The sequence below is a fragment of the Cyprinodon tularosa genome, unplaced genomic scaffold (assembly GCF_016077235.1).
Source record: "Cyprinodon tularosa strain WSP-4 unplaced genomic scaffold, ASM1607723v1 ctg317, whole genome shotgun sequence".
In the NCBI taxonomy this organism is placed as follows: domain Eukaryota; kingdom Metazoa; phylum Chordata; class Actinopteri; order Cyprinodontiformes; family Cyprinodontidae; genus Cyprinodon; species Cyprinodon tularosa.
In genome coordinates, this window is record NW_024039027.1 from 585461 (window position 1) to 597532 (window position 12072).

Here is a 12072-nt window from a genome sequence, read left to right on the forward strand (position 1 = left end):
TTATAAAACTGGTATCGAAAAAAGTATCGTTCAGGAACCGGTATCGAAGTGAAGGTATCGGTATTGGTACCGGAACTGAAAATTTTTGAACAATACCCAGCCCTAGTTCTGATGGAGGTTTCTTCCTGTTCAAAGGGAGTTTTTCCTCTGCACTGTCGCTACAAGCATGCTTAGTGTGAGGGATTGCATTTGAGTCAATGAGTCGATGCAATCAACTGGTTTTCCTTAGATAGAAAACTTTGAATCAATCTGACTGGATGATCTGGTGAACTATAAATTGCCTTGAGATGACATGTGTTGTGAATTGACACTATAGAAATAAACTGAACTGGAACTTAGAACCTGCCAAAGATTCCCTCCCCTCCTTATTTTCAAATTTATTGTCCCAAACTTATGAAGTTCATACCACAACCTCAGAGAACAGGTATGATTATGTGGAGAAACTTGCATAATTGTAGACACATTATTTCTCAAACTAAGCAGGAGAGGCAGATCTCAGCAACTTTGAATTTTGAAGCTGCCAACGATTCCCTCCCCTCTTTATTTTCACATTCCCTCAAATGGCACTGTCTTTGCCGCTCGGCCGTGAGGCTGTTCAGAACAGCAGGCTATGCGCTACTCGTAAGCCCACAGCCAGACAAATGTTGAAAGGGCAATATTATTGCCATTACTGTTAATATTTAATAGAAATGTACACATTCAGTGATAAAATGTCACAGAGGGAGGTATGGGGGGATGGTCATTTAAGAGGAGGGATGATTTTTAAGATTTTGTTAAGAAGGGGGATGACACCCCCCCCTCATCCCCCCTCTACCCGAATACAGGCTGTAACTCTGTGGGGCCGGTTGACATTAAATCAAACATTTCCCCCTCTCTTCAAAATAAATCTAACCAGTCAAATAAAACTAGTTTAAAAAGGACCTTCTTTTTAAATTAATTTTGTCTTTTTCTTTTTCCCAACTTGTGATTTTCTGTCAGTGTGACGAAGTACGACGGAGTATTAGGGCCACACATGAAGAGAAAAAATATTTTTGCCATGAAGAGATTAAACTCGACATGTCGACATTAAACTCAACATTTTGAGAATAAAGTTGAAATGTCATGTTGAGTTTAATCTCGACGTGTCGACTTTAAACTCGCCATTTCGAGAATAAAGTTGATATATCGTGGCGACTTTAATCTCGACATTCCAAAGTTTGGAGAAAAGAGCAACCGCGCTCCACAGCTGCAGTCTGCGTTTTAAGAGTGAAGGTAGTCTTTGACGTGCTGCAACTGTATAAGATTCTGTGTATGTATCCTGTGCAGCGGTTTGCTCTCTTGAACTAATTTAAACTTTATTGTCGACACGTCGAGATTAAACTCAACATGACATTTCAACTTTATTCTCGAAATGGCGAGTTTAAAGTCGACAGGGCGAGTTTAAAGTCGACACGTCGAGATTAAACTCAACATGACATTTTAACTTTATTCTCGAAATGTTGAGTTTAATGTTGACATGTCGACTTTAAAGTCGACATGTCGAGTTTAACCTCTTACACCCTAAGGGTGTATAAATAAATTTCTGCCTGACAAAAACACACAAAAGAAAATAACTTATAGCCTCAAAGCTATTAGATTTAAGAAGAAACTTTTGGTACGTCTGTAAAGGTAAGATGTCATAGAATGGCTTTCTGGTGTCAGCACCATTGTAGCTTTGACCCTGCCTGAAATATTAGGGACAAAATACAAAATATTTTGCATTTTTTGAACCTCGCCAAAATTTTCTTTGAAATAAACATTGCAAAACACTACCAAAATATTATTTATAGCACAAAAAAGTAGTACAGACTTTTAAATCTAAATGTTGTGTAAAAAAATACCAAATTTGGACTCAATCAGATGAATCATATTTATTTTAGAATGGTATTAGTGAGAAATTTCTTAGGCGGAGGGGCCAGTTTGGCACATTTATCCATAAATGTCACCAAACTGTGCCAAATGTGTTTTTTACATCAATACTGGGGGTTTGGTAAAATTACGAGGTCACGTAGCAGCTGGACCCACCGGTGGGTCCGTAGGGTTCGAGGGGTTAATCTCGTCATGGCAAAAATATTTTTTCTCTTCATGTGTGGCCCTAATACTCCATCGTAGACGAAGATACAGCAAACCAGCGGAACTAATATTTAGATGCAGGGTCAGCTGTCATGGACACAGGGCACGGTACTCTTTCCTTTTCTTTTTGCTCTGTACACCTCTAACTTCTAGGATCAGACACAATCCTGTCATCTGCAGAAATACTGGGATGACTCTGCAGTTAAAAGGTGCATCAAAGAGGGACAAGAAACTGAGTTCAGAGAGCTGGTGGAATGCTTTGTGACCGAGGAATGGAAATACCTCTGGTGTTCACCTGGCAACAAACTTGATTGGAGACTCAACTGTAAAGCCGTCTACAAGAGGGGATAGAGCAGGCTGGACTTCTAAAAGAAGCTTAGGCCCCTCAGTGTTTGCAGCAGGATGCTGCAGATCTATCGGTCTGTTGTAGAGAGTGTCCACGTCTTCAATCATCTGTCGGGGTACCAGCATCAGAGCAAATGACTGAAAGAAGCTCAACAAACTAATTAAGAAGGCCGACTCTGTTCTAGCAAACTACTCTAGAACCTCTGGCGATTATTTCCCAAAGGAGGATTCCTAATGAATTAAAGAAAATTATGGACAACAGTGAGCATCCTCTTCATCAGACTGTTAAACACCAACAGTTTGTCTTCAGTCAGAGGCTTCTCTACCTCTGTGGCAACACAGACTGCTAAGGAAGATCCTTCCTGCCCGTAGCTTTTAAAACGTATAGCATCTCATTAAGACATGAATTAATTACTCCTTTAATCTCTCTTCTGTATTATTATGTACTTTTGTCTTATGTTGAGCCATATATAAGTTGAAGTGTGTGCATACATTTGATTTTCATTCATCTGAATTTTCAAAATGCATTTTTTTTTTCCAGAGGTAATGTTTCTTTAATCTGTTTAAAATATTAAACTTAAAGAAGGCATTTGGTGAATGTTGAGCATCCCATGGTTCCCTGCTGGCCTGGGCTTTTCCATACTGGATTGTTTTTTCCTTGTTTAGTTTATCCCATCCTCCCAGTAATACCAGTATCATCTGTATGCCGTGCACAACTTCCTTGCAAATCTTTGGAAGGAATTAACATATATTGTATTTTAGATGCACTTGCTGGGTGGTAGATATGTATTCCTTTCTTACAGCATTGCAAACATCTTTAGAGAAGTTTCTCTTTACCAGTCTGGGACAAAAATCTACCCTCAAGCCTCAGGAGATCTAGTCACTGTTGCTCTGAGCTCTGTCCCATGACTCATCACGGTGACTCAGTCTCTTCATTCTTCACCTCATTTAACATGCAGGATTTTAAAAGCAGAAAAGTCCCATTTGTGGCCCCATGTTTATTTATAGGGTTCCAACAGAACCGAAGAGAAAGGCATGCAGCAGCAAACCATGAGTGAACTTTGGTACAAGCTTTTTGTCTCCACCGCCTAGAATCTAAATGTAAAATTTGCTGATAAAAATAAATTTAAAAAAGGTGAAGCAAATATACACCATTGCACTAATTCCTGTGAAGCACTTAACATATTTTCCTACTGAATCCTTTATACATGAGCATGCCCGTGCATATAAACCATTGGAGTTTGGTTCTAGCCGTTCATGGATGGACGCTATAACTAAATACTAAGCTACAGATATATACCATCCTGAGTAATATTGTGTAATCACCATTGGTCTTGACTTCGACACACTTGGATATCTAAGGGATACCTGCAACTCTGGAAGCTTTTTTTTTTTTTAAATAATTTGTATATTTTAACGTGGTTTTGTACACATTCTCTCCTGATTTGAAAAAGCCGCGTGATTTTCCACTAGATGGCGCGATTTTTGTCCGGGAATTGGCGCAAATCAGACACATTTTTTTTCGACTTGGCAGGCTAAAAAACAACCACAAGGCAAATGTAAGTAAAGTAACACACCCACCACCTATTTTACCCTCCACCTATTTCACCCACCACCCAGATAACCCTAGATTAAAAATTATCGGTCAGGGATTAGGAAAATTGGCATAATTGTATGCCATGCCCACAGTGTAAATATTTCTATCATATGGCAGTCTTCTGTACAGTGATGCAGGTCATACATTAAAACATTTTAATTAATTTTTTTTCTCTTAGACATTGGAGAGGTGCATTTAAATGTTATAGAGCTAAACATGTTAGATTGGTGACCTGTTATGTTATTATTATTGTCTTATTGCTGCATTTATTTTGTCAGGGAAAACTAATCCTGAGTCAGTTAAAAGTCAGGGAATTCTGGGGGGGCGATGTTCATGTTGCTGCAGTCTGCAGTCGGACCGCTAGATGTCGCTAAAAGTTACACACTGTAGCTTTAAGTCTAAAGTTATTAATTTGTGATTTATCTTAAGTTTTTAACCTGTCAAGTTTTTTTTTAGATTTTTAACTTTACAATTTATATTTTTCCAAGCACACAACAGTTTAAAGCAAAGTTTAGTTTGAAAAGAATGTGCAGGAAGGATTGAAAAGCATGTTAACGCGGTAATGTAGGCTTGAGTTCATTATCTGATGCATGCAGATACACACCAGGAACCTGGAAACTTAAAAAATACTGAATTACAAAAAACATTTAAAAAAACAAACATGTTTCATTGATATATATACAAAAATGAATATTAGGAACTATATTTATTAAACATTATACTGGGCAAGTAAAAATTGTTTCTGGGCAAATGAAATGTGAAAGTCACTTGCCCTTTGGGCAAGTGGTAAAAATCCTTAAAGGAATAGTACACCCAAAACATGATTAGCCTTCATTTTCTACTCACCCCCATGCTGAACAACACTCTGGAGTACTTTTTTGATATCTCAAATGCATCTGGAGATCTGGGAGGCTTCTTGCTGTCTGCTGACATTCAAATAATGGAGGTCTATGGCGCCCGAGGCAGAAAGGTCCATAAAAGTCCACAAAAAACGTTTCAATATTCCTCCATACTGCTCGTCCAATGTATTCCAAGTGTCCTGAGTGGGTAGCATCCAGAATTTACTCGAAACGAAGTCATTTAGAATGTTTTTAGAGCATTAACAGTAGTGTATAGGATTTCCTAAAAGCGCGTTCACGGCGCTACGGAAACAGCGGCAGACCCAACCAGATGAAAGTGCGCATTCAGCTCAGCAAAGAACTCATGCTCTTTCTCAACACTGAAGTCCTCAGACATTTTTCTTTCGTTGTTTCTTTCTTTGCACAGGTAAACAGCACATTTCTTCTTCTACGCTTGCATTATTGGGAGAGCAGACGCTGAATGCGCACTTTCATCTGGTTTGGTCTGCCGGCTTCCGTAGCGTCATGAACGAGCAGGCGCGCTTTCAGGAAATCCTATACACTACTGTTTATGCTCTAAAAACATTCTAAATGACTTCGTTTCGAGTAAATTCTGGATGCTACCCACTCAGGACACTTGGAATACATTGGACGAGCAGTATGGAGGAATATTGACACGTTTTTTGTGGACTTTTATGGACCTTTCTGTCTCGGGCACCATAGACCTCCATTATTTGAATGTCAGCAGACAGCAAGAAGCCTCCCAGATCTCCAGATGCATTTGAGATATCAAAAAAGTACTCCAGAGTGTTGTTCAGCATGGGGGTGAGTAGAAAATGAAGGCTAATCATGTTTTGGGTGTACTATTCCTTTAACATCAACCCCTTACAAGCATAAAAAATGAAGCAGCAGATGCTTCTTAGCTGCTCAGATCGCGTTTGCTATGAAGGTAGAGCAAGATTTCAAGATCATTGGTATCAATTGATTTTGATAAATCAAGGAAGAGGCCAACACCACACTCACATCTATCAATACCATCTTTGCCTTTTTCTGCTTGATCAAGGAGTGCCATACAGGTGTTGCTCTTTTTATTTAAGCCATACTGAGATTTGATGAGCATATTGAGTTTTTTTGGTCATATCTGTTTGAAGTTGTTTTGTTTCTCATGACGCCTGCTGCTGAAGACACTATCATTTGTTACCTCCATTTGCTCCAAGCAAACTTTGGAAGGCAGGCTCGAGGTGTCGACTGGACTGATCTGCCTGGAAGATTTTTACAAATTTCTCTCCTTCCCCCAATCAGATTTGTGGGGAGCTGATGAATAATTAGCAGAGCTAAACCTGCGTGTGACACATTCTCAATCTGGCTGCAGATTTGCTATCATAGTGACTTCCCCAAAACACAGACACACTGAATGTTGAAAATGAGAAGGATAAAACCATTAATCTCCACCCTAAAAGGGAAACTGTCTCTTTGTCATAATGTAAACTATTTGCTACACTAATATAAAATCTAGTTAACAACATATTTCAATAACATATGAACAATTAAGGTGAATTTAAAAGCTCTATTTGCACAACCTGACAGATTTTAGATCACCTAAAGATGTGGGGTTTGAAATAAACTTGGATGCACCTTTCCTTCCTCTAAGGTATGTTATAATAAGCTGCTAAGGAGCAGAAAAAATGCTTGCCTTTAGACTCATAGACAATTTGTTGTAACAAGTACTGACTAAATTTGAAACAGCAGCCAAATAAAAAAAAAAGATATATATATATATATATATATATATATTCTTTCTATTTATTACAGGGGGTGGGGAGCAAAGCCAGGAAAAATAGGTCGGCAAGGAAAGCAGTGAGTCACAAACAAGGGGCCTGAATTAATGACAGTGAATTGGAAGCTACCATGAGCTGCTGTGTCTAACTCACACACGCCTATACCTATCACTGTCTCTTTTTATTCTCTTGTCTCTATCATTTTCTGTCCCCTTCTCCATTTTTAGCTCGTCTCTCTCCATCCAGCTCTGGACCAGTTCTCTTTCTCTTACTTGATTACTCAGTTCATCTCCATTTTGCATGTCTCACCCTCTGACTTCCCAAAGAGCCATGGATAGAAAAGAACACCACATGCCTTCACTCTGAACTCTAATAAGAATCACCACCATCAACATAATCCTTAACTTCATCTGTGTTTTCTGTCCATATAAATTAGAAAACACTGTGAGTGGCGAGCCGTCACAGCACACAGGCCAACTCCGCTAATGGGAATGTGACCGGCCACAACAAATGAAGATGGTGAACAAGCATTATAGGGTTTTTGCTTGGCTGAAATACAAACCACAGATAGATTATTTGACAAACGCTCCATTGACAAAGACTTGTCAAAAACCCATGATTCCAGAAGCCAGAAATGAACATGATCAATAATCCAATTTTTAATATCCTTTTGTTAAACAGTAAATAATAGTCTTTTATTCCTAGACTTGGTGAACAGAACTGCTTTTATTTATTAATTTTGAATTAGCATGCTTTTGTTTTCACCAAAACTACCTCTTGGCCTGCTTGTTCAGTCTCATTGCAGTAGATGTTCACACCTGGCCTAGTGGCTATGGTGCTACAGGCAGCACAGAGTTTGAAACACAGAGACGAAAGACAGGAGAGAGTGAATTACTGTCATCAGCGCAATACTTATGCTACGTTCACACCTGACGCAGCAGGAGCAGCGAGTTTACATGCAAAGTCAATGGTTGACGCGCGTCAAGGCGCAGCAAAATGTCCCGCAGAGCGCATTTTGAGCAGCAGGTGCAGCGCGTCTGAGCAGCTGAAGCAGCGCGTCGAGAGCGTTTAAGCATCTGACGCGCCGCAAACGCGCTGCTGCTCGAGATGGAAAAATTGAATTTTTGCTGCTCGACGCGCCGCGTCAACCAATTAGAGACCCTGATCTGGGAGCTGACCGTGAGACAGACACATCGCTGATGATACAGAGCGCTATGATCACTCCTCTGAAACAGTTTATTAACGCCTAAATTAACTTAAAATACAGAAATCTGCCGACAGAATATGTTCGCTTTTATTATCCCGGTGTCTGCAGTTTGGATTATTTAGATGAAAAACTCCTACCAGTCGCCGCGGTGAACCGCAAGGAGGCGACCCGGCCAGAGGCTGCTGTTGAATGGAATCCTACTGACAGTGCACCGCTGGTATGTGGGGGTCTGAGCGGCTCCGACAGAAATAATATTGGGAGGCAGGATTGTAATCTGGATGAACTGACTGCAATGATTAAGTTTTCAGGTGGATTTTCTCACTTAAAAACATATTAAAACTACTTTATTCCCACTGATCACAGCAAATATAGCTGCAAGGCAAAGAAAGGATAGAGAAGCTCCGCCCAACGCGCGTCAGACACACTTTTGCACCGCGCAGCGAGAGCAGCAAAGCTGCTTCAGCCGCGCGTCAGAACTAACTGATACAAGCAGCAAAAATGAAGCAGCAGACGCGATTTTGCTGCGCCTGCTGCGTCCAGTGTGAACGTAGCATTAGAAATGGTAGAAGCATACATAATATTGTAGTATCATGCAACTTTTGTGTAAAAAGGTTTGAGTTTTTCAACTGTTTCTCGTCACAACAGCAGTGCCACCAAGGCACAGACATGCAACCCTTGTCAGGATTAGATTAGGATAGGTGCAGTTATAGGTTGTAGTTTTTCAGAGGATTTAACTGAAACAAAGTTGTAAATTATGGACTTTTTATAGCAAAGTAAAGGTTACTGAATAACAATAACTGATCTGTAGTTATGTGGAACATTCTTTTAAATATACATTATTTTCTATATTCTGATGATTTTCAGAGAATTGAACTAAAGAATATGGGCCCTACTAAAATACAACTTAAATAACTGTAAATAAAGAATTTTACAACTTTATTTATTAATTATTCCACGCAGTTAAATTGACATAACCAATGGGGAACTAATAAGTTATTGGATTACTGACACTAATGCAGGAACCCCTGAAATTGAATCCTGTGCCAACTATACTGTGTATGAATATTTGGTAATAGGCTAAGGATTACTTTCAACACTCGGGTTTACAGTTTATCCTTTGGCTCTGATTCTACTTAATTATTGAGGTGATTAACCAATTACTGTTTATCGTGGTGATATTAATAACACTGATTGAGGCGATGTCTCATTGGCAGTGCTCGATGTACAACCTGCAATGAAGACATTTTTTGCTTAATCACAAGTCAGCATTTAGAGTGAGTCTCTTTGGTGTTTCTGCTTACACTGATCAGGTCAACAGTAATTTCAGAAATGCCTCCACCTAAACAGTCTTTATTTAAATAGACAGTCTTAGCAGTCTAAGCGCAGAATGAAAACACAAGACAAGCAACAGATTCTAACTACTTCTCATGTCTCATGCTTTTCAAGTCCTTGGTCTAATTTAAGTAGATCTCCTCAGATCTCTGGCTCCTGTTTGAAAACATGCTTTTAGATTGTGAGGAGGAGAATCACACATGCAGAGCTTATTTGCATCCGTTTGTGTCTCGAAAGGTTTCAGGCTCTCACTGTTTTTCCAACTAAGAAATTTCTGTCGGTGTGCAGTTCAAGAAACATTTAGAGGTGCAACGGGAATGTGCTCGGATCTGATTTATTTGTCCGGATTAGTTTTTCTGGATCGGTTAGATCAGGGTTTTTAACTGTAGCTTCATGTTCTGCCTTTTTACGCTCATGCTGGAAAGCTGTTTTGTATAAAAGTCCTTATTTTGATTGAAAGTATTTCTCAGAGTTTGACGCTCTTCAGAGGATCTCTTGGATCTCATGGTTTGAGTGTGGAAACATTGGAGACTTTTGGGTAGATTTAGAATTCAATCTGAAAAGGTGCAAATGTCAGTAAAGGATTTTCTCCACCCACTCAGGTCCTCCCACTTATACTAAGAAATGTCCATCACTCTAAAGTCACAACAGAGATCGACAGACATGCTTCCAATAACAAGATTTCCAGGTCAGCATCAATTTTCAACCTTGTTTTTGTTTGTGGAGTAAGTGCTTTGCCTGAATTCAATCCTTTCCTGATCCGATTCCCGTTTTTCTATCCTCCTCTAACAGATGTTTGCTTTGCCTTTTTGCTGCATCCAACACGTCACAAACCTCCAAACTACAAAATGGTTCTATACAATAATCATGTGGGGGTAGCGCAGTGAGGTGTGCAGGAGGGCGCTGAGGAGGGCACTGATTAAGAGATAGAAAAAGAAAAAAAATTATAATTTGCTTTAAATTTAAGTGTAAAGTATTTCGAAATATATTGCTATATATTTTTTAGATGTGCAAGATAAATATTTAATCTGTACTGAGCCTCGTTCTGCTGGAGGTTTCTTCCTGTTAAAAGGGAGTTTTTCCTCTCCACTGTCGCTACAAGCAAGCTTAGTGTGAGGGATTGCTGAAGAGTCAATGAGTCGATGCAATCAACTGGTTTTCCTTAGATAGAAACTTTGTATCAATTTGACTGTATGATCTGGTTGAACTGTAAAGTGCTTGGAGATGACTTGCGTTGTGAATTTGGCGCTATATAAATAAACTGAATTGAATTGAATTGAATTAATAGCTTCTTCATTACTAAACTGTAACATTATTGCATTACGTTTGTGACACAATATTGAACCATTCGAAACACAGATTTGCCTTCACAAAGCCTGAGAAGGCCAACATTTTATGTCAAAAAAGTAAACCTGTAAATGAAATTATGTTTTGTTTTCATAAAGTGGTTTTATATATTTTTTTGGTTGTTGCACATCTATTTTGAATTTATAGCCCTCCCCCTGGAGAAAAGTTCACCAGCCGTCACTGCTGTGAAGTTATCCGACATACTGGAGAACGAGAACAGAGCCGTTAGACTGTTACCAGGGTCAGAAGCAAAGATAATTTGCGAGTTTAGTTTTTTGACCAGAGCCACTAAAGACAACCACTGAGACAACTTGCAATGGACTCGAACATCACACAGACTTGGAACAGGATTTTTCAAGGTAAAAATGTTACTGACTTCTGCTTTAAGTGACTCTCAGCTACTGTCGTATGGAAAGAGATGTAGTTATAATGAGTGATTCCTCAGTCTCTTTTAACCATCTGTTCTTTTTTTATTTCCTAAAGTTATTTTGTGATCCTAAATAAAACCTTTAACACCCCATATTACCATCTGTGTATAATTCTTAGCTGAAAGTCTGCTCTCCCTAGTGGTGTGATGCAGGAACCTGTTCTGTATATACGTGGGTCAGTAGCTACGTTTACATGGACACAAATAATCGGATTGAAGGCCTGATCAGATCAAAAATGTTTCATGTAAACATGTCAGACTGAAGATTCTAATCCGATTCGATCCGATCGGAAATAAATTTCATTCCGAAAGAGAGAGGTGGTTTTTGCCGATCGCCATTCCGATTGGCGTCCATGTAAACACCCATTCGGATCTTAAGAGTAAAATAATCTTCACTGCGCATGTGTGCGACGTCAGCGTGACGTTTTTCCGCCTTGTCAACAACAGGAAACCACCGGTCGCTCTCGCTCTTGTTGTGAACAACATGGCGGGAGGAGTCTAGGAACGCCGACTTATACAGTCAAGTTCATTTAAAGCTGCAGGAAGCAGGAATTTATCCTCCTCCTCTTCCTCTTTTCTCTCTCCACAGCCCACTCGCTCTCCCACGCCGGTTCAATCGCTCATTCTCTACATTTTCTCTCGGACATTTCGCTGCCAAGCGCTTTTTTCCTCCTCTCTCCTTTTTTCTTTCCGCTCGCTCCGAGCGCATCGTTTGTCAGGCCTCCCAAAAACCAGACGCAGACAGAACTGCCAAGTTTGGCAGGAAGTTCTGCGCATGCTTAAAAGATTTAATCTGATCCAACGCTTGGTACATGTATACACACGTCATGATCGGATCATTTCATTTAGTGTCCATGTAAACGGAGATTTTGAATTTCCGATCAACCAAGGTTTGGATCGGATCGGGGAAAATTTTGCGCATGTAAACGTAGCTAGTGATTAGTAAATGGATCACTCAGCTTAGAGTCAAATCTGGAAGCATCTGTGTTTAAATGAGAAAATGTCCTGACCTGATGAGGATGATGGGAAAAAATGCCACCATTTATTCCACAGTGCTGAGAGAAGGAGAGCTTCCCAGAGGTTAACCCATGAGCAAATATATGTAAAGG